This window comes from Hyperolius riggenbachi, chromosome 4 (genome assembly GCF_040937935.1).
Source record: "Hyperolius riggenbachi isolate aHypRig1 chromosome 4, aHypRig1.pri, whole genome shotgun sequence".
Taxonomy (NCBI): Eukaryota; Metazoa; Chordata; class Amphibia; order Anura; family Hyperoliidae; genus Hyperolius; species Hyperolius riggenbachi.
In genome coordinates this window covers 158,929,354-158,951,364 of record NC_090649.1, presented here as the reverse complement: position 1 = coordinate 158,951,364, position 22,011 = coordinate 158,929,354, and the positions used below count along the sequence as shown (strand labels likewise).

General features: G+C 43.1%; 1 protein-coding gene across 1 annotated transcript in view; it reads right to left on the bottom strand.

Annotated features, from left to right (window-relative positions):
- PLCH1 (phospholipase C eta 1) overlaps positions 1-20,004 on the bottom strand; it is a 359,933-nt gene extending 339,929 nt beyond the window's left edge. The window contains exon 1 of the mRNA XM_068280865.1: positions 19,944-20,004. The gene's annotated coding sequence lies outside the window, so the exon portion shown is untranslated. The remainder of the gene's footprint in view (positions 1-19,943) is intronic.
- Between the last annotated feature and the right edge of the window lie 2,007 nt (positions 20,005-22,011).

Sequence of the window (22,011 nt, the reverse complement as noted above, 5' to 3'; positions counted from 1 at the left end):
TGTGTGCGTGTGTGTGTGCGTGTGTGTGTGTGTGTGTGTGTGTGTGTGTGTGTGTGTGTGTGTGTGTGTGTGTGTGTAAGCAAGCAGGACAGAAAAAAACATGAAATCATTCCTCTGTGGATAGTGACAGAGAAGTGAAACCTAGCTAAATGGTATAGCTCTAGCCTGATGCTAATACAAAAATGTTACAAACAGCTGGTCAACACGGCAATTGTTTTCACATGATGAGAGACTTCTGAGAAGCTTTCTATTGTTGCCGGATAAAAGATCTATAGATATGTGGGGTTTACAGAAGGACAGCTTATATGATAGTTGTTCTTTAATAATACTACTCACGCCTGCTCCAGAGATGCATTGAATCTATAGCACATCACGCCACATCGATCAAAATTTAGATTTTAATTCGGACTGAACAGAAAATGTTGGTGGATTAGAAGTGGCAGAGGAGTGGCGGTAGATTGATCATATCTTACAGTGCAGCGCTGCGGTTTGCTAGTGTTTCAATACATTTCATGGTGAAATCTATTGAAAATCTATGTGCATTGTGTGAATGGTTTCGATTTGTCTCTGATAAGATTCAGTAAACATTGATCTGTTTTCCACATTGTGTGGCAATCTATGCATGTATGACCACCTTGATAATGAGTGGTGCAAAATTGTAAAACAGGTAAAAGATCAATACAAGGGCAGCATTAGGCTTTAATATTCTTTCTGCTGGTAGTGATAATTCATATATTTGTCCTTAGTGGTTATCTACAAAACACACAGTGCAGAGAGGCCCAGTTTGGGAAGACACTTGTCCTGAGTAGCAACACAGCACAGGACTGCTCTGGAGTCACATGAGATCTGGCACAAGGAAAATCCAGGTCAGACTTCAGCTAGATACAGTGAATGGAGCAGGTGTATCTGTTCTCAGCTTACAATCTGCATGACTATTGCCATGACACTGCCACTGTATCCTTTCTATGGAGTCTATAGCCTCACGGATAACCCACGTTTTTAACAGGATTTTGACTTGAATTACAATTTCAGGTTTTCTCACAGTATAAAAGTGGAAATAAAGTTTTCCAACAAGCCAACTCCAGATAGAGACCACTAAGTACCAAAACATTAATTATATTTCATGTACAGAATAAGAACTTTCTTGCATTGGTAGTAGTAGTAATAGTAGAGCTGTTGTTATACTCTTTGAGCTGAAAGTTTCCAGACTCTAAGGAACAAGTGCCCTGATTAGGTAACCTTTTCTCCAGAGTTTTCTGATTTGCACCTAACTAGTAAAAAGTACTAAAAAGTAGGCAAGAAATTGAATATTAAACCTAATAGTCTGGGCCTTGTGATGTCAGCACTGCTGAAGGATGTGAAGTTTCCTAGGAAGTAGAATCTAATTCACTTTTTCTCCTAAGTTTTCTCCTAGGAGAATATTTTTCTCCTTAAAATAAATTTTGCACTCTGCAATTGAAAAAGTGCCAAAAAGTAGGTGAAAAAGTATTGTCAAAATTATTCTGAGTATTTTCTTGCTTGCTGGTGGCTTAAAATGAATTTTATTGATAAGTTGTGAAAATATCACCTAGGAGAAAACTTTGGAGAAAAAGTGAATTGAATAAGGACCTAAGTGTGTACTGGTCTTCATCAGAGCAATGGTCAGTTGGCTACTACACTTGGCTACTTTGCTACACCTGGCCACCAGCACCCACAGTATGAGGAGGGTAAGCGACTGCCAGAAAAGAGAACAGGGTAGGACCCTGTGAGCATAAGTTTGTCCAATGCCCACTAAACTTTACCTGCGCAGCCAGCATCGCACATCACTGTGTCCTATATGAGCCAGCTGAAGAATGCAGTGATTGCCAACAATTGGCAGGTGATGCTGATTTATAAATATATACATTGGGTGAAAGAAGTATTGAACACATTTATTTTTATCTCATTAAATCTATTGCAGATATGAAATAACTTATAATTTTATTTGAAAGAAAAACATGTCCACATGCATGAATTATTATATATTTATTCTTTATATATTATGATTTTAAATGACTTCTAGACCCACAGAGCTTTATGCTGGGAACACACGTTACGTTTATTCACCTGATTTCCTGTGCGATCGATAGTACAAATCGAATCGCAACCAAAATTGGAAGCATTTTTCAACACACTTGAGCGATTTTATGGGCAGAATCGAGTGTGTTCTCGATCAAAATAGTATCGGACATGTTGAAAATAAACGGTCGAAATGACTACTATCTTATCGTGTGTTGGCGCGATCGATTATGAGAACGGTATAGAGGCATTCAGGGGGCTGTATCAGAGTGCAGTGTCATCAATAGTGGGTGTAATAAGTCGAGAACATAGTAAAAACGGAACAGAAATGTACACATGTGTCGCAGACAGATGATAAAATTACTGTTGATTTTTGATTGAGATTCGATTCGTGCAATCGATCACATGGGAAATTGGGTGAAAAAACATAGCGTGTGTTCCCAGCATTAGAGTGCCTATGTTCATGTTTTAGGCACTATATATTGGTGTAACTGCCCAAGAAGCACGTTGCCATGGTGCACATAAAATCCAATCTTTCCAATACTTAAGTCATCTATTGAGGTAAGCCAACTTTCACTTCTTTTCTGAGTTTCTAACATATGTTATCACATTTGGGCACCCTTTGCCCCCCCCCTGTTGTCCCCCACCCCGTCCCTTCCATGCCTTAGCTAGCATAAAGCTGATGTTGTACCAGAATATGGAGTTTTTCTGTTCAACACTAGGTTGATTGCCATGGCTACACAACACTGTACATCAATCAGCTCAGAAGATCACATCTATAGCCACATATGAGTTGAGGAACAGCAGCACAAAGTGGTTAGAACCACTAAACAAGTAAACCCACTAGATACAGAGGCTCTCAAGTGCAACCCTTGACATCACCAGAAAGCCACATAATATTTAAATTGTTCCTTTGCTTTTCCTGACATTATGGAACACTTATGTCTGAGATTTCAGCAATCCCACAATAACTATCATATTTGGGCGCCATAGCAAGTAATTACAAGCCAGCAATGAACTCTGAATATGATGACATGCTTTGTCATTTAAGTATCTACACATAATAACTGTATAATCTGACTATTTTTACTAAATCAGGCAACACTCTACTCTCTGTAGATTTAGAGTATTAGCTGAAGTTATTGGAAAACTTGTCAGACCCTGTTTGTTCTTTACTTATGGAGTCCAATTTACTAAGCCAAAGGCATTGCAATGTGCTATTGTTCCGCTTAGTATGACTGTTGTGTCCGCAGTCTTACCTGGAAGGGGGCCTACTGCACACCAAAAACATCCACTGGCTCCAATGAAATGAGGTGCACTAAGTTACCTATCTACCACTGAGCAGTGTGCTGCTTGGCTGGCTGGATTCATGCAAATACATTTAGTGGATGCAGTGTGTAAATGTGACATCCCTCATTAACCCGTTTAAACCTTATGCACTCTGGCTTTCAGCATAGTGGCCTTTTAAACATCATACACGCTCTCACATACACAAAAAGGAGGTTAATAATATAATAGTATGGGAAGGGGTTACAAGGCAGGGAAAGGGGGGGGGGGGGGGATTTATACATGTAGAGCAAATATTACAATATAAAAAAGTAGTTAAAAAATTTATATTAAAAAAAGAAAAAGAATAGTCCACTTTCAAGACAATTAACAAGTTAAGCATCTAACCTCTTAAAGTGAACCTCTAGACTAAAAATCTACTCAGCAGCACTGAAAATGCTTGGTGTTTCTTTAACAGTTTCACAGCATCAGAACTTTGTTTTTCTTACCCAAGCCTCATTTTTAGCTGCACAGAAGCTAAGCTTCACCCCATCAAAGAAATCTGCCTCGCCATTTTCCCCCTGATGCTGTGCAAAGCATGATGGGATTTCTAATGTTGTTGATCTCCTGCTGTTTTTATGCAAATTCGTATTTTCAAATTTGGAATTTGAGATTTGAAGCCTAGCGTGCGCAGCTGGGAGGGATGATCAGGACACAGGACAGTTGGAACTGTGTCGCATGCTCCGTCACCTCCTTTCAAACAAAAAGTTGGCTGCCCCCATGAAATCACAAACATTTGCCTGTTCTTTTAAAACAGGGTGGGTAATGCTGGGAATACACGGTTTGTTTCTGCCGTGCATTTCTGCTCTCGATCGTTTTTGCCACTCAATTTTGCAGTCAATTCTCTTATCTTCCACTTGTTTTTCTTATCTTTTTCCATTCACTTCTATCAGAAATCGAGCAGCAAAGGAATCGAAAGGGAGATCGGACATGTTGGAAATTATCTATCGAACCATCTAATCAGCTAAAAAACGAACAGTGTATCCCAAGCATAAGAGATTATATTACCTATCTATTTTAATTAACATAACTAATTTAACTTAATGGCAGTATGTTTGTTTAGGCTGAAGTTCCCCTTTAACAACAGTAATTGGAAATGTAGGACCTCAATTAGGACCTAGGAGCTTGTGGTATTGCGGGGCAGAAGAATATGAATACTCAGAAGATTTACTAATACACCTAATGCTGGACAGTACAGAGAGTATCATTTCTGTCCTGCTGGACTTCACATCTCATTATCCTGTAAATCCACTTGGTAGCACTATGAGGAAGCACGTTGATTTTTATATCTTTAAGGGCCAGTAGCTGCATTGCAACCAATATAAACTCAGATTGGTTTCTGGGAATAATTTAATCTTTTCATCCTGATGAAGTGAGCAGCGATCTGTGAAATGGGTTGGCCCAGCCTGGTTACACACATGCAGTTACTGTATTGTGTTCATTTAGGAACTTTATTGTAACGATCGGTGGGCGCAGAGAGTATCTGATTACCGGTGATCTGCAGTATCACTGGAAATACAGATATATACCAGATTATAAGTGAACTGCAGTCTCACTGATAATCCGATATACAAACTAACCTCTGATCACCTGAATAGAGTGTAGTGTTTGGTGTAACTGTAACACTAAGAGGACAAGGCCTCAATGCAGTAAGGAGTACTGCACAGATTCCTTCCGCAGACCTGAGCTCTCCAAGACGGGAGGAGTCAGACTGACAGTAGGAAGGGATATCTGAAAGTGACCCTCAGGAGGAAGGATCGCTAACAGAGCGAGGAACCGCCTCTAACGGTAAGGTCGGTTCTCGAGGTCGGACAAGCCAGGTCGTACACACACGGACAGATAAAGTACAGGATCAGGAGGCAAAGGCAGAGTCAAAGTACAGGCAGGGTTCAGCAACGGGGTATCAGAAATATCGGGGTACAAAATCAGGAGGCAGAAGCAGAGTCAAAGTACAGGCAGGGTTCAGCAACGGGGTATCAGAAATATCGGGGTACAAAATCAGGAGGCAGAAGCAGAGTCAAGGAACGAGCCGGGGTTCGGCAACAGAGTATCAGAAATATCGAGGTGCAAGATCAGAGTTCAGAAGGGTGGTCAAGGCAGGCAAAAGTCATAACAGATAATCACAATCAAACTAGTACTTTAGCTATCAACAGAATCTAGCTTAGTGTAGGATTACAGCTCCAGCTGGTCCCGGCACACTAACGGATCTAACTACGGATCTGGGTGCTCCCACATATGTGAACGCAACGCCAGACAAGGAGCAAGTGAACAACCAGCTGTATATATACTCTAGGACCTTTCCAGGACCTCCCTAATTGCTGGTCCAATGGGAGCAGTGGAATTTGTCAGCTGACCCAGCTGGTCAGCCGACACCCTTCTAACTGCTATTTAAACTCTGCCTCAGTGCTCGCGCGCGTGTAAGTCTGAATCTTGGTGGACTATCAGTCCCAGCCACACCAGTACTGTTTTGCAATGTATCTAATGCGGGGGTCGCCTCTGATGTGGATTCCGCCGTTACCAATGCGGATTCCGCCGCACTGCCCATGCGGCATGCGGCGTTTTTTCCGCGTTGTGACGCCATGCTGGACGCGGAAACAGCCGCCTCACCTCGAGAGACGGCGGCTTTTCCGCGTTTCCTCACATTTATATTATACTGCTCTATATACATTATTTCAGGGTGTAATTTTTGTCAAACTAACCTATGTTTAAAGGGATACTGTATGGGGTCGGGGGAAAATGAGTTGAACTTACCCGGGGCCTTTTAACGGTCCCCCACAGACATCCTGTGCCCTCACATCCACTCACCGATGCTCCGGCCCCGTCTCCAGTTCACTTCTGGAATTTCAGACTTTAAAGACTGAAAACCACTGCGCCTGCGTTGCCGTGTCCTCGCTCCCCCTGATGTCACCAGGACCGTACGGCGCAGGCACAGACCATACTGGGCATGCGCAGTACACTCCTGGTGACATCAGCGTAATTGAGGACACGGCAACGCAGGCACAGTGGTTTTCAGACTTTAAAGTCTGAAATTCCAGAAGTGAACCAGAGGCGGGGCCGGAGCAACGGTGAGTGGCTGCGCGGGCACAGTATGTCTGCGGGGGACCATTAGAAGCCACGGGTAACTTCAACTCATTTCCCCCCCCCCCCCGACCCCCTTACAGTATCCCTTTAAGGAGGACTGTGAGTATTTGTATGCTCTGCAGTACCTTAATATCTTACTAGGTCCTGAATGAACTGCAGGTCAGTGTATTGCAAGAAAGCATCAAGTACACATGAAGAATGGAAAGTACAGAAGAAGAAAAAAAGAACAGAAAAAGAATGTACAGACTTGGATTACAATACTGTATTTTAATAGCACATTTTTTATATACATTTATGTCAGTGAAACCTTTTTTTCAATTGTTTCATATCCGGTTAGGGGTTATAAATGACCCCTTTTACCTATTTACATTGATTGGGAGGGGGCTATCTATTTATCTCTTTAGTAACTGGATGATCAAATACTGCCATAAGCCCCCTTCCCATAACATTATGCCCAAGTCCTTTTTGGGGCACACACAGGTGGCCCTTTACATTGGGATAAGGAGCCCTTTGCATGGGTTGGAGGATTTTCTGGATCTTCTTGCATGGTAACCCCCTATGAATTTTAAAAGCCATTTTGGCTAGTATTGATAAGTGGGCGGAGCTCCACACTCTTCTTGGACCTCCAATGGATAAAGGGGCTAAGAAGGCTTGTTGAAGAGTAGCAGCAACGCTGTTCTTTTTATAATAAAAATAGAAACATAAAATAGGTCATTAATATAACTCTAATTTTAACTTGCAGAGATGTTTTATAAACATTTTTGCTAACCAAAAAACAAAACAGCATCATCAGCTACTAGCTGGAGATCACAAAAGCCATCACCTGTTAGCATATAACTACATTGTAATGTAATGCGGGAATTACTTGGTGGAAGTAACATCACAGATCATGGGCAACCCACCTGCAGAAATGCTTGGTGCCCATCTGGAACCGGGAATCTGCAGCTGAGCTTTTTCCCGATCGCAGTTAACAGCAGATAGAATGACATCAGTAGATCACTCCCCTAGTATTTGTGCACAGGGTCCAAACCCCAAGCCTTATTGAGAAGAAATGAGCCATCACAATTATTCCTATAGGGAGTAGTTCAGGGACTTCTAGCTGAGGGTAGAAGGTGAATGCTTGTATCTTAGCAAAGGCAGTATTTCTTTGTATTATTTATATCGCAAAAGTTAATATACAACATCTAGGTAAAAAATCTTATCTTGATAAGAAATGAAACTTGAATGTTATGCGATACGATTGTGATTTTATATATACTCTTTGCACGCACTGCAACACAATTATTGGGTATTCAGACAGGTTTGATGGGGCAATTGCATCTGCGATTTCCAATGGAGAGGGGAAAAATATTTAAACTACTGAACCACATGAAAATCGCATAGCACCATGGATTGCTATGTGATTTTCCTACGTGCCTATACTTTGTACAGAAGCGTAAAATGCTCAAAAATGCAGCAGAAATTACATGCAATCAGGCAAAATGGGATCATAATTGCACTGCACCAATGTAAACCTACCCGACAATTTACATTATAGACAAGACAAATAACATTTATATCGAGCTTTTCTCTTGGCGTACAGAAAGCGCCAGAGCTAGCAACTCTTTAGGTAGTAGCAGTGTTAGGGAGTCTTGCTCAAGGTCTCCGTACTGAATAGGTACTGGCTTACTGAACAGGAAGAGATGAGATTCAAACCCTTGTCTCCTGTGTCAGAGGCAGAGCCCTTAAAGGACAACTGTAGGAAGGCTGCCATGTTTTTTTTTCCTTTTGTGCAATACCAGTTGCCTGGCATCCTACGGATACTCTGTTAATAATACTTTTAGCCATAGACCCTGAACAAGCATGCAGCAGGTCAGATGTTTCCGACATTAATGTCGGAACTGACTAGATTAGCTGCATGCTTGTTTCTGGTGTTATTCAGACACTACTACATCCAAATAGATCAGCAGGGCTGCCAGGCAACTGGTATTGCTTAAGGGGGAATAAATATGGCAGCCTCTATATACCTCTCGCTACAGTTGTCCTTTAACCAGTACACTATCCAGCCACACATGTCCTTGCATTTTGATTCGCCAACAGTCTCAGGCTAGGAACACACTAGGCAGAAGCGTTAGCGTTTTCCACAACAAGTTTGCCTTTAATTCAGAACGCTGCCAAATTTTTGCCAAGAGCTGGAATAATGTCAGCTCAGGTTACTAGAAGTGCTTTTAAGTTTGTTCATTTTGATTGGTAAAGCATAACACTATATTTCAACTTTTAGTAATTTTCTTCTTTCAATTGCTATGCTGTGGTTTTCAAAGAATTAGCCCTTCAACAATAGGCACTTCTCCAACACTGGGTTACAAGGCTAAGTGATCACAGCAGTGTGTATTTATCATAATCACATAACAAGTAAGCTTCGTCCATATGTTGTGCTATTTAACACATTCTAGTACATGAAGTAGATCTTTCCACTGTACATAACCAATTAAAATCAATGGGCTATACACACAGCAAATCCACAAGGAACAACAACCAAAGTGCCAAATCCATCACATATGCTGCTGTCTGAGGATTTAAACCCTCAACTCACATTACTTTTACTAATCATCTAACTACAGTACAATTAACATTTTACAGCTATTTACATTCTAAACAAGCAACAGCACATTTACAAATATATAATGCATGTGAGATGAGTTTGCCCCCTGATAATATACGCCAGTGAAAAACAACAACTAATTATGGTTCTGTAAATGACAGTATCGAACCTTATTTTTGTTTTTAAAATGATCATGTGTTCATCATTACTAATATGTTAATACTGTATATTATATATGGTGTATAATGCTGTCAGTCAACAGGATGTACTTGAAGACACAAATATGTATACGTTTGTCTGGAAATGCCCAATAATTAACTGCTTAGTGATGAGTTTGGAGGCCAAAGAAAATTAATCAGACTAGGCCACATTTGTCCTCTTCCGGTAGGTATTACATTTTAAGAATACACCACATGACCTACTGATTTGTAAATGCTAGGACCCAGCTGTCTAGATATCACAGTTGACCCTTGTAAAAGTAATTGAGATTATAAAGTTTTGTACACAAGTAAGATACATGTCGCCTGGTAGGGATCAGGAGGACTCGATCTCCCAGGCTGCAGTGCAAGGCTGAGTCTGTACAGACACATCCTTAGCCTTCAGCTACTAAGGCATTTTACTCCTATGGTGGGGGTGGGGTCAGGGTCGGGCCGAGGCAGTGGCGAGAGAGGCTCCAGCCTCAGGGCGCAGCCTAGGAGGGGGCGCACAACTCACTCAGCTATCATTCCCCTATTGTGTTTGAAGCAGAGAGAAATAAGTAAAAAGAGCATACATGGCAGTGGCTGCAAGCCAGATAACTAGAGATTAAAGGAACCGTCAGGCAGAAAAAAAAATGAGTTTCACTTACCTTGGGCTTCTACCAGCCACATGCAGCCATCCTGTGCCCTCGTAGTCACTGACTGCTGCTCCAGTCCCCCGCCACCAGCTAGTTTCGTTTTTGCCAACCTCAGGGTCGGCGGGCCGCATTGCGTACATGTTTACGAATTCCCAGACCCAGAGGTCGGCAAAAATGAATCTAGCTGGCGGCGGGGGACTGGAGCAGCAGTGAGTGACTACGAGGGCACAGGATGGCTGCATGTGGCTGGTAGAAGCCCCAGGTAAGTGAAACTCATTTTTTTTTGCCTGACGATTCCTTTAAGGTGTTGGGGGAGTTGGAGGCCCTGGGGTGTCGCTTAGTCTAATAGCAATCAGTGTGTGACAACTCGGGTGGGAGGGATGGAGGAGCGCACTTTGGTGTCTCAGCCTTGGGTGCTGGAGGACCTTGTCCAGGCCCTGGGTGGGACGCCTTTAAGGGAAGGTAGAGGAAGGCTGATGGAGCAGCACACGAGAAGCATCACAGAGAAGGTGGGATGAGTGGGGAGAACAATGTTCTCAGCCAGTCGGTGGATTACTTACCAATACACAAAGGGGTTTGGGTGGCTAATGTACACACCCTAGATTCTCAGCAGAAGTGGTTGTTATCGACCACCTCAGCCGAGTTTAATTCAATGTGTGTCTGTAGCATTATGTTTGCCCACTTTCCCTATTTCCATTACATTACCTACAAGAACTCACAGTTCACTTGCTGCCTCATATAACCCACTCCTTAACAGATGGGTGGGTTATGAGGCAATCATTGTTATTCACTTAACCTGGCAGTGGTTTTAATGTTTTGACTGCTCGGTGGATATTCTATCTGTCTTTGGATGGTTTACCTTCTTATGCCCTGATTTCATCCCACAACCAAAAACAAGCTTGTAGGTTAATCGGCTTCACCCAAATTGGCCCTAGAGACTAAGCTCCTTATAGGTCAAATGACACTTTTCTGTCAGACGCTGGCTTGATATGTTATACAGATCATGAAGAAGCTATGTGGTTTAGCCTAATTTGTTACAAGCTGGTAGATACTGTAATTAACCACTTAAGGACCAGGGGATTTTCCAGTGATCGGTGCTGCGTGGGCTCTCCAGCCCGCAGCACTGATCAGGTATGTGGCAGGGCGATCAGACTTCCCCCCTTTTTTCCCCACTAGGGGGATGTCCTGCAGGGGGGGGCTGATCGCCGCCGGCTATTATTGATTTGCGGGGGGGGGGGCTCCTCAAAGACCCCCTCCGCAGCGTTTTCCACCCTCTCCTCCGTTCCCTCCCTCTCCCTCTGTGCTGCGCAGGACGGATATCCGTCCTGCTCCTCTTAGGATAGGCTTCTGCCTATCAGATGCTGATGATCCCCGGCCAATCAGAGGCCGGGGATCGCCGATCTGCCTTACGGCGCTGCTGCTGGGGATTTCTTCCCCGCGTGTTTACATTATGCGTTCGAGCCGCGATTGGCGGCTCGCACACTGTTCACGGAGACAGCCTCCGTGACCTGGCATGGAAAGGTCGCTCGAACGAGTTCCCGTTTTCATGCTATACCACTAACGACCCGCCGACGCCTATCGGCGTTAGGCGGTCGTTAATTAAAGGGGCACTATGACGAAAAATTGTGAAATTTAAAATATGTGCAAACATATACAAATAAGAAGTATGTTTTTTTAAGAGTAATATGAGCTATAAATTACTTTTCTCCTATGTTGCTGTCACTTACAGTAGGCAGTAGAAATCTGACAGAAGCGACAGGTTTTCAACTAGTCCATCTCTTCATGGGGGATTCTAAGGGATTTATTTATTTTCAAAAGCACTCAGTGAATGGCAGTTGCTCTGTCCAGATGCCAAAAAACTGTGTAGCGAGCAGAGAAGCTGGCCAGCATCATTGTTTAAATTCTTTTTAGGGATTATCTTTATAAAGAATAAAAGCCTTGCTGAGAATCCCCTATGAAGAGATGGACTAGTCCAAAACCTGTCACTTCTGTCAGATTTCTTCTACCTACTGTAAGTGACAGCAACATAGGAGTAAAGTAATTTATGGCTCATTTTACTCTGGAAAAAACTTATTTCTTATTTGTCTGTTTGCACATATTTTAATTTTTACAATTTTTTTGCCATAGTGCCCCTTTAACTGTCACACTTTGTGAGTTTAGAGGGTGAAGGGTGAGAGCACATGAACCTCTGGCAGCTAAAAGCAAGGCTTCTATAGGTTTCAAAGCATCTTGCACCATAAGGCCTGGAACCCACTAACAGTGCTTTTCTAAGCTTTTAGTAAGTCTTATGATTTAAAAGTTCTTGCTAATTTAATGCTATGTGTGTGATCCCACTTGAGGGATGTGTTGTTTTTTTTTTAAATCCCCCATAGCATTACATTCCCAAACGTTTTTCAAATCACAAGCACTTAGAACAGAGCTGCTAGTGGGCTCAAGGCCTAAAGCCTGGTATGCACATCCAAAAGCCATCAGATGTGCAATACATGCCCATGGAGAGCTGCAGCCAGCTATGAATGTGTACAATCAGTAAATTCTCCATGCAATAAATACAGCAAATACAGTCAATTTCAGCAAAAATGTAACCTAGATTCATTGCTGCAATCTGGTGGCTCGATCACTTCTAAACAAATGAGGGAGGGCTGATCATTTGTATAAGACACACGCCACCCATTCTGATCTGATTTTTATAGATATTTCCCTGATATTGTTTGTTAATATTGATTTTTGGCTGGCCAACACTAGACATTCCATCAGATTTCAAAATAAATCAATCATCATATTGAAGGGCTGTCACCACTAGCTTTGCACTGCTCAATGCAGTACAAAGCAATGAGGCCATCAGTCTTATGCTGCTGTCCACAACAGGCCCTCCACATAAAAGAATGGCATTTCCTGATTTAGTATCAATCAACATAGCAATTGAAAATTGATTGAGAGAGCTCTAATTTTAATAGCTTTTGATTTAGTTCATTGTTTTTTGAACCAAATGTTTATACTTTAAAAAAAACATCTAATAGTGAATAAGAAGCATTTGAGCTTCAAATGATATTTGTTGGTTTGCATTTCATGTCCACCAACTAAAGCATCATACACACATATGACGCATGTCGCCCAGCAGGGATTGGCACATGATCTTTCAGGTGACATTACAGGGCTGAACCTGTACAGATGGCAGGCATGTCCTGTTGCTATGTGGGGGGAGGGCCGACAGGGCCACACAAGTGTAGAGTGTCACAGCAGGAGGGGTGCGTTGGGAGAACAATGTTCTTGGCAAGCACTTAGCCAAATCGATCCGCTGGGCTGATTGCTGGCCAAGGGGCATTGGGGCCACTGTACACATGCTAGATTCTTGGCAAAGGGGGTCGTTATCAGACGCTTTGGCCAAGTTTCATCTAGTGTTGTGTATACATCTTTATCCTCATGAACTTGTGTCCTCCTGAAACCCTGACTATGTAAACAGCCTTATCTTTCAAGCTTCTTTCAGTGTAGTTGAGTCATTTGTTCAAATCTTTAGGCAGAATTTGTAAAAGCCCTACTCTGCTACCTTCAGCAAAGACTGTCTACGTCAGATATATTTGCTTTTGAAGCAATGCTGTAATGTACTGTATTAAAGCACGATAAAACCACCGGGTGAAACTATTGGGTTCACAGCTGTGTATGGTTAATAGGTTAGATGTTAAGTTCTATCAAAACTATTTACATTTCATGCATTGCGTTGAGTTGCGTCACATTGCAACCCATTTCCAAAGTAGGACGCAACGCGATGAAACTCAACTTAATGCATTAAGCGTAAATAGGGCTTCAAGGTACCCAAATATCAGACAATGTATAGATCATCCAGAATCTGATCAGAGAGCGATCTGTTGCCTGCCCATACCCCTCTGGTCGATTCCTGATCGATTTCAGCATAAAATCTGTAGGGAATCAGTCTTGTAACCTCCCATTTGCCATTCGCTGATCCCGGTGCTTTCTTCCCTAATGTAAAATGTGCCCCGTGCAGTATGCTTTACCTGTCAGTGTCTGCCTCTAGCTTCATACTCCATCCATACACGCACCCCACGTCGTTGCCGGCGTAATGTGGGTGTGCGTGCAACATTAAAGTCACCAGAGGCTTCCTCCTCAAGACCACCAATCAAGAGCTGGGACCCTCTGAAAGTTTGTAGCTGTGCTCCCATTCGTGAATGAGCGTGGCTGCTTCTTGTGTGACATAAAAAGTCGAGCCTGAGTGGCTCTGTGCTATTGCACAAGCACCCTGCAACTGGGCAGTGCAGCCATTCTTGTTCATTCATGGATGGGATTGTGGTCAAGTGTACCTCTCAACAAGCCCTTGTCAAAGAGGTTCAAGGGGGGTCCCAGTGCTGGATCGGTGGGGGACAGGGGAAGCCTCTGGATTATTAAGAGACTTCCCTCTGTTAAGGTAAGAAAATGGGGTACTTTTTTCCCTACAGTTACTTAGAGCCCTTTTCCACAAGCAATTACAAACTCCAGCGATTGTGATTTTTCATTAATTTTGTTATGCGATTGCGATTTTTCATTTGCATTGCATTATCCCTCTTAAAATCGCTCCAGAAAGCAACTGCGATTTGCAATTTCCAAATCGAATCACTATAGTGGAAAATACTTCTCATGATTTCTATGATAAAGTAGCAACCCTAGCGATTTAAAAATCACTAGCAATTTGCGATTTTGCGATTCAGCTGTGCAGTGGAAAAGGGTTCTACAAGAGCCTACCGAACACATTGCACCGAACCATTGCATGCAGATTTGCCCCTGAGGAAGATAGTACCAACAGGAACTTCGGCATGTGCCGCCCCCCCAAACCTGTGCACAAGTGATGTAAGACATCCCTAAGGGCTAGTTTACACTTGCTTTAAAAACGTATCCGTAGCTACGTTTTTTGTCCCGGACAAAAAACTGAGCCACGGATACCAATGTTAAAAATAGGAACAGTACACACTCAAGTTAAAAACGTATCTGCGTGCGATCCGCGGAATACGTTTTTAAACCCGGAATGTGCACACTTCCAGAGACATGGAGTGTGTTGCGATACTTCGCTGGTCAGCACCAGCCATAATGTGTGAAATCTAAGACAACCTAGCCTTATTATAACAACAACATTGTGTCATTTCTGAAGAAATGACATGGGCCTCATTTCACTAAGCATTACCACATTCAGTAATGCAGAAAACAGCTAATTTTATCGATCACCTTTTATTATTATTATTTATTGGATTTATATAGCGCCAACATATTACGCAGCGCTGTACAATGCATAGAATTACAGACAATGATAACAGGGGTGACCGACAGCACAATACAGGTAATAGACAATAGATACAAAAATAAAAGCAATAAGATACACAACACAATACAGGTAGTAATACAATGCCAGATCATACACTGGAGTGGAAGTGCTAATAATACAGGTTCACATATTCTGGGTAGGGGGTACAATCAAGTATGATACACAAGGAGAGAGGGCCCTGCCAAAGGCTTACAATCTAGAGGGAGGGGTGGTGATATGAAAGAAGGGGGTGCATCAAGAAGTTCTCGGCAGAGAGAGTTAGGGCAGCATTGGGATGAGGTAGGCCTCCTTGAAGAAGTGAGATTTGAGTGCTTTTTCTGAATGTGTTGAAGGAGGTGGCAAGCCTGATGGACAGTGGCAGAGAGTTCCACAGGATGGGGGCAGCTCTTTTGCCAAATGCTAATTCACTAAACCTATTACCGCACTTAAAAGTAAAATTACTGACTAGGGAGGTAAATTACTGACTTCTGCGGTAAATACCTCAAGAAATGTCAAGAAATTTCAATTCACAAAGATTAAAGAATTTGGTAAATCAAGTAAAAGTGTTCAGTATTTATGTCCAGCTCTGAACAGCCTATAACTCAAAATCTCCATGCAGTAAAAGTTGACAAATGTAGCAGACAGGAATTAGGGAGAGCCAGACAGCCAATAGAGAGAGCAACACAGCCCTCCTCGCCCCATTTAATCCAATACTCTGGAGGGCAGGAATTCAGAACAGCAGAACAGGAGACATTTAAAAAGGTTTTTCTGTATCCCTTTAGATGTGCATATCTGTATACTGATACACAGAAGAGCTCTTTATAGTTAGCATAGATGCACATCTAAAGGCATGCCCGGGATGCACTGGACAGAAAATAGAATGGCTCATGTACAGATAGTAAGAGAAGACTGATAGCTTGCTGCCTGACCTTCTCCACAGCTGGTGAGACTACTGAACAGGGCTTAGTGAACGGAAGCATGTGTTTTTTGTTATATTACCGAACTTCTACTGCATGCGGGAAATCTTAGTGAATTTGGACAAAAAAATGTAAAATACGGAATGCAGTATTTTACCAACCTAAATTACTTTACTGAACTGCCCTTAGTGAATTGCCAATTGAGGCCTTTATGTTGGCTTGAAAACACTAGAAATGTCATCACCGAATGCCCCTGGTGCATAGCAAGTTTACAAAGTCTGGGGAACCTCGTTTAAAACTGTGAGAACTGGGCATCACAATGGTATAGTGAATAGTACTCTCATTCTTCAAATCCCAACCAGGGCACTATATATATGGAGCTTGGATGGTCTACCTGTTTGTGTAAGGGTTGTCTCTGGGCAATCCGGTTTCCTCCCACATCCCAAAAACATAAGATAATTGGCTTTCTCCTAAAATTGGCCCTAGACTATGATGCACATATGGTAGGGATTGGATTGTGAGTTCCTCTGAGGGACAATTAGTGACAAGACTGTATATACTGTACAGTGCTGTGGAAGATGTCAGCACTATAATAATACTAAATAATATTAATAATGACCATCTTAGCCAAAAATCTCTTGCGTTTTGGTGTTCCCAAATATTTCAGTAGTGGGACACCCCTCACTTGTCCTCTCCCTTTCACAAAACAGGCTGCTTGGCCCTCTGCCATACACAGAACAGGCTGCTCGGCCCTCTCTCCTGCACAGAACAGGCTGCTCCGCCCTCTCCCTTACACAGAACAGGCTGCTCAGCCCACTCTCCTGCACAGAACAGGATGCTCGTCCCTCTCCCTTACTCAGAACAGACTGCTCGGCCCTTTCCCTTACACAGAACAGGCTGCTCGGCCCTCTCCCTTACACAGAACAGGGTGATCTGCCCTCTCCCTTACATAGAACAGGATGCTCAGCCCTCTCCCTTACGCCTAACAGGCTGCTCCGCCCTCTCCCTTACACAGAACAGGCTGCTCAGCCCACTCCCTTAAACAGAACAGGATGCTCAGCTCTCTCCCTTACACAGAATAGGGCGCTCGGCCCTCTCCCTTACACAAAACAGGGTGCTCTGCCCTCTCCCTTACACAAATCAGGCTGCACTGCTCTCTCCCTTACGCAAAACAGGCTGCTCTGCCTTCTCCCTTACACAAAACAGGATGCTCAGCCCTCTCCCTTACACAGAACAGGGTGCTCTGCCCTCTCCCTTACACAGAACAGGATGCTCGGCCCTCTCTCCAACACAGAACAGGCTTGCTCGGCCCTCTCCCTTACACAGAACAGGCTGCTCGGCCCTCTCCCTTACACAGAACAGGGTGCTCTGCCCTCTCCCTTACATAGAACAGGATGCTCGGCCCTCTCCCTTACACAGAACAGGGTGCTCTGCCCTCTCCCTTACATAGAACAGGCTGCTCGGCCCTCTCCTATACACAAAACAGGATGCTCGGCCCTCTCCCATACACAAAACAGGATGCTCGGCCCTCTCCCCAACACAGAACAGTGTGCTCGGACCTCTCCCTTACACAAAACAGGCTGCACAGCCCTCTCCCCTACACAGAATAGGCTGCTCGGCCCTCTCCCCAACAAAGAATAGGCTGCTCGGACCTCTCCCATTCACAGAACAGGCTTTACAGCGGTTACCTCAAAGGACACCACTGTGAAGGCAGGTGGAGAGAACAAACTCAACCCTCACTAAGGTTAAGAAGTCATTCTCTGTAGTGTAGAAAAAGGGGTAAGACCCCTCTACCAAAGGGTGGACAAACAGCAGCAAAAATTGACATACCAGAGGCGCCAACAAGGATAAAATGCATTAAAAACTGGTTAGAAAGGAGGTAGTGGTTGACTTACCTCCCATCTGATGACCCAAACAGTACGTTTCAAAAAAGGATTCATTATTAAACACTTATAAAACTATAAAACTGTGATGCATTTTGCGGGATGCGACCCACTTCCTCAGGCAAATATACTGTAAGAGTAATTGCAGATGTAACTTACCACTTGTACCGCTTATGCCCAAAGACAATCCTGTTCTTGAAAATGTGGATGTTGTTGTCATTTACCTAAATCTATGTCCCCCACTCTGGTCACTACACCCATACACCCAGCTGTCATATGCAAATTCGGGAGCTTGCATGTGTGCTACGCCTCCTACTCCCCCCACCATCACACACACAGAAAAACACAGACATCCCCCCCCCCCCCCACCACCTGACCGCACTCAAGTCTAGTAATTGGCTGAGCACCCTGTGGGACAGCTAAGACTCACAACCTGGGGAAAATGGATTTAGGAAAATGAGATCAGCACCTGGCACCTTTAATTATTAATAAAGTGACTTTGTCTAAGTTCTGCTTACAGTGGCCTGCGGAGCGCATCACCGGAATCCAACCCTCAGTTGGCTTCCCTTTAATGTCAGTGTGTGCCACGGAGCCTTGCAAATTATAGCTTCTCTGTCATTTGTGTTCAATCTAGAGAAGTGCCTTCTCCCAGGGCTGTAAAATTAAAACCACTCATACACGTTATCGACCTTTCTATCTAATGAAGGCATGAAGTAAACAGACAGACGTGGGATGCTCAAAACGTTCAAAGATGGTTTTTGGGGAAACTTTCATGTGACGGACAGTTTATGTGCCTGGCTGCTTAATCCAATTCTCATAAAAGCTTTTGTTCCTCCTCCTTCCAAACATCACTTGCTGTGAATCTGTCCAGCATCAAATGCTGCTGTGTCTCCCCTCCTCCCAAGCCCTTGTTAACTAGTGCATTTTATTACACCAGTGCAGTCAAGCCATCAAAGCAGCAGCCACACATGTTATTAAGATCTAGAAGGCTCAAGCAAGAAGCAGAAATATTAAATAGGGTGAAAACTTTACTAAAAGATTAAACCCCCAAGCCTGAGCCTGTCATTAATGCTAAAAAAAAAGCATAACATTGTAAATAAAACATAAGGGACTTTTTAATTGGAATCCCTGACCCTTTGTTTAATAATGTATTATGTAGCTAAACAGAGTACCCTTGTCCCTGCCACACAAGGGAGAAGATCTCAGTAATTTGATGCTCTTTGTATAGGCTGGGCTCAGAGCAATACCTGAAACCAGCAGAAATTTTACATCATTATAATCATAAAGGCAGAGGAAAAGGACAGAGGACTACACAAAGGGGGGGGGGGGGGCATCAAGAGGGCTTTATTTGTACAGCAAACAAACCCTGTTGATCCAAAGCATTCTACCACAATTAGCAAACAAATAACATTTTACTTGCAACAGCAGGGAAAACACCATTTCCACCAGCTAATTAGCAAACATGCCATAAACAAACAGTTAAGAGTGGATTTACAGTAAAGACAAGCGAAGCAAGGAGGATACACAATGCACAGTAAACTTGTACAGACTTGAGGAACGTGCACACACAGCATTATTACTGGCAACAACCTATCAGATGCTATCCTCCAACTGTAAACTAGTGACAAATTAAAAAGAGTTCAGGTCCAAATGACACAATCAGCTGTCATATTTGCTACTTTTCTTATAAAGGGCTGAGCAACTTTGAATCCACCTGTATATCCCCTGCACACATCATCCCTAAGGAGAATGGCTGTCAGGCTTTACAGTTTACTGCTAGGTCATCAGCTCTATCAATATACTATACTCCATGATCAGTTCCTCTTCTCCTATATGCAAGTCCTAGAATCAGTTCACACAGGGGACAGGAAGGGACAGATAGGGGACAAGAGGTGACACATGTACACAAGGTGATCCCAGCAGAGGACTCACATCACAGTATAAGACTCCATGTGCTCCTATAGAGTAAAGTGAGGAGCAGATGTAAAGTTTATCTTACCTCCCTGCACTTGCAGATTGCAGCGGGGATCCGGTACAGTTTCCAGGCATAGACAGGATCACATCTCCAGTGACTGCTGCACACAGCGAAGTGCCGCCACTAGCCCTAATCCAGTTCAAACACTGAGCCAGTGCGGGCTATACACAAGACCTGGAAGTGGATCACACAGACAGGCGTGGGAGGGGCTCAGCCTTCCAGTCTCATAGAGGGATTATATTACACAGGTGGACATACACCTGTATCTGTGTGGAATACAGGCTCAGCCAGTCCAGGTTTTTACTTCCCACAGAAATGGACACTCAATCTGAATGCTTGTTATAAAGTTAGTGACTTTCATTCCTTACTTATTCTTATTAGACTATTATAGATGGAAGGCACTAGGTAATATTTTGAACTCATTTAACTCCTTACTGGACCAAAGGAAAACTAACAGGTGAAAAACTATCCCTTCAGCTGCTCAAAGCTGATTGAAAAAAAAATGTTTATTTATATTGTGCACATTTTGGTGTCCATATATTTTTCATATCTTTTTGCTGACATTTGATCAGTTCACATCATTTACTGTCCCTCAGAGGAAGTTTATAATAGGACAGCTCATCCACAGCAATTGTTTAAATATGTATTTGGGTTGTTGTGGGATAAAAACAGGGTACCAGGAGGTAGCCATTGCAAACATTGGGAGTAAATACAAACTCCATGTAAGCTGTGTACACTACTTGGTTATATCAAATCAAGGACCTTAACAGTACAGGGCAAGTTCTGATCACTAAAGAGCCATGGAGAAATTAGACTTTGTATCCTGAAACCCATGAAAGATATCCATACTCAGTTATATATTCTGTGTGTATATATACAGAGCAGGGACAAGGTCCTCCAGCACCCAAGGCTGAGACACCAAAGTGCGCCCCTCCATCCCGCCCACCCCAGCTGTCACACACTGATTGCTATTAGACTAAGAGGGCCACAGGGCCCACAACCTCCCCAACACCTTAATATCTAGTTATCTGGCTTGCAGTCACTGCTATGTATCCCCTTTTCTTATTTCTTTCTGCTTCATACACAATTAGGAATGACAGCTGAATGAATTGTGCGCCCCCTCCTACACTGCACCCTGAGGCTGGAGCCTCTCCAGCCTATGCCTCGGCCCGGCCCTGTATGTATATATATTATATAGAATTATATGGATTTAATTGGTCATAAAATGTAATCTGATCTTCATCTAAGGCACAACAATAGACAATCACAGTCTGCTTAAACTAATACCACACAAATAATTAAATGTTTCCATGTTTTATTGAACACACCATGTAAACATTAACCATGCAGGTGAAAAAAGTATGTGAATACCTGGATTTAATAACTTGCTGAACCTCCTTTAGCAGCAATAACTTCAACCAAATGTTTCTGTAGTTGCAGATCAGGCACGCACAATGGTCAGGAGTGATTCTTGACCATTCCTCTTTACAGAACTGTTTCAGTTGAGCAATATTCTTGGGATGTCTGGTGTAAATCTCTTTTTTGAGGTCATGCCACAGCATTTCAATCGGGTTGAGGTCAGGACTCTGACTGGCCCACTTCAGAAGGCATATTTTCTTCTGTTTAAGGCAATCTGTTGTTGATTTACTTCTATGCTTTGGGTTGTAGTCCTGTTGCAACACCTTTCTTCTGCTGAGCTTCAGCTGGTGGACAGATGGCCTTAAGTTCTCTTGCAAGATGTCTTGATAAACTTGGAATTCCTTTCTCCTTCAATGATAGCAATCTGTCCAGACCCTGAAGCAGCAAAGCAGCCCCAGACCATGATGCCCTCACCACCATAGTTCACTGTTGGGATGAGGTTTTGATGTTGGTATGCTGTCTCTCTTTCTTTCCACACATAGGACCATATTCTATTGATGAACTTGCCAGTGATAAGCACTGGCGACTTCTTAACTTAGGCGATGGGGGCATCGCCTAATCTTATAAAACTTTACACCCCCCAGGTGGAAAAGAACTCGCTTGGGCGATATAATCGCCCAGCGAGTTCTTAAAACATTATCCAATTACCCTTATCATGCCTCCGGGAAGCGAT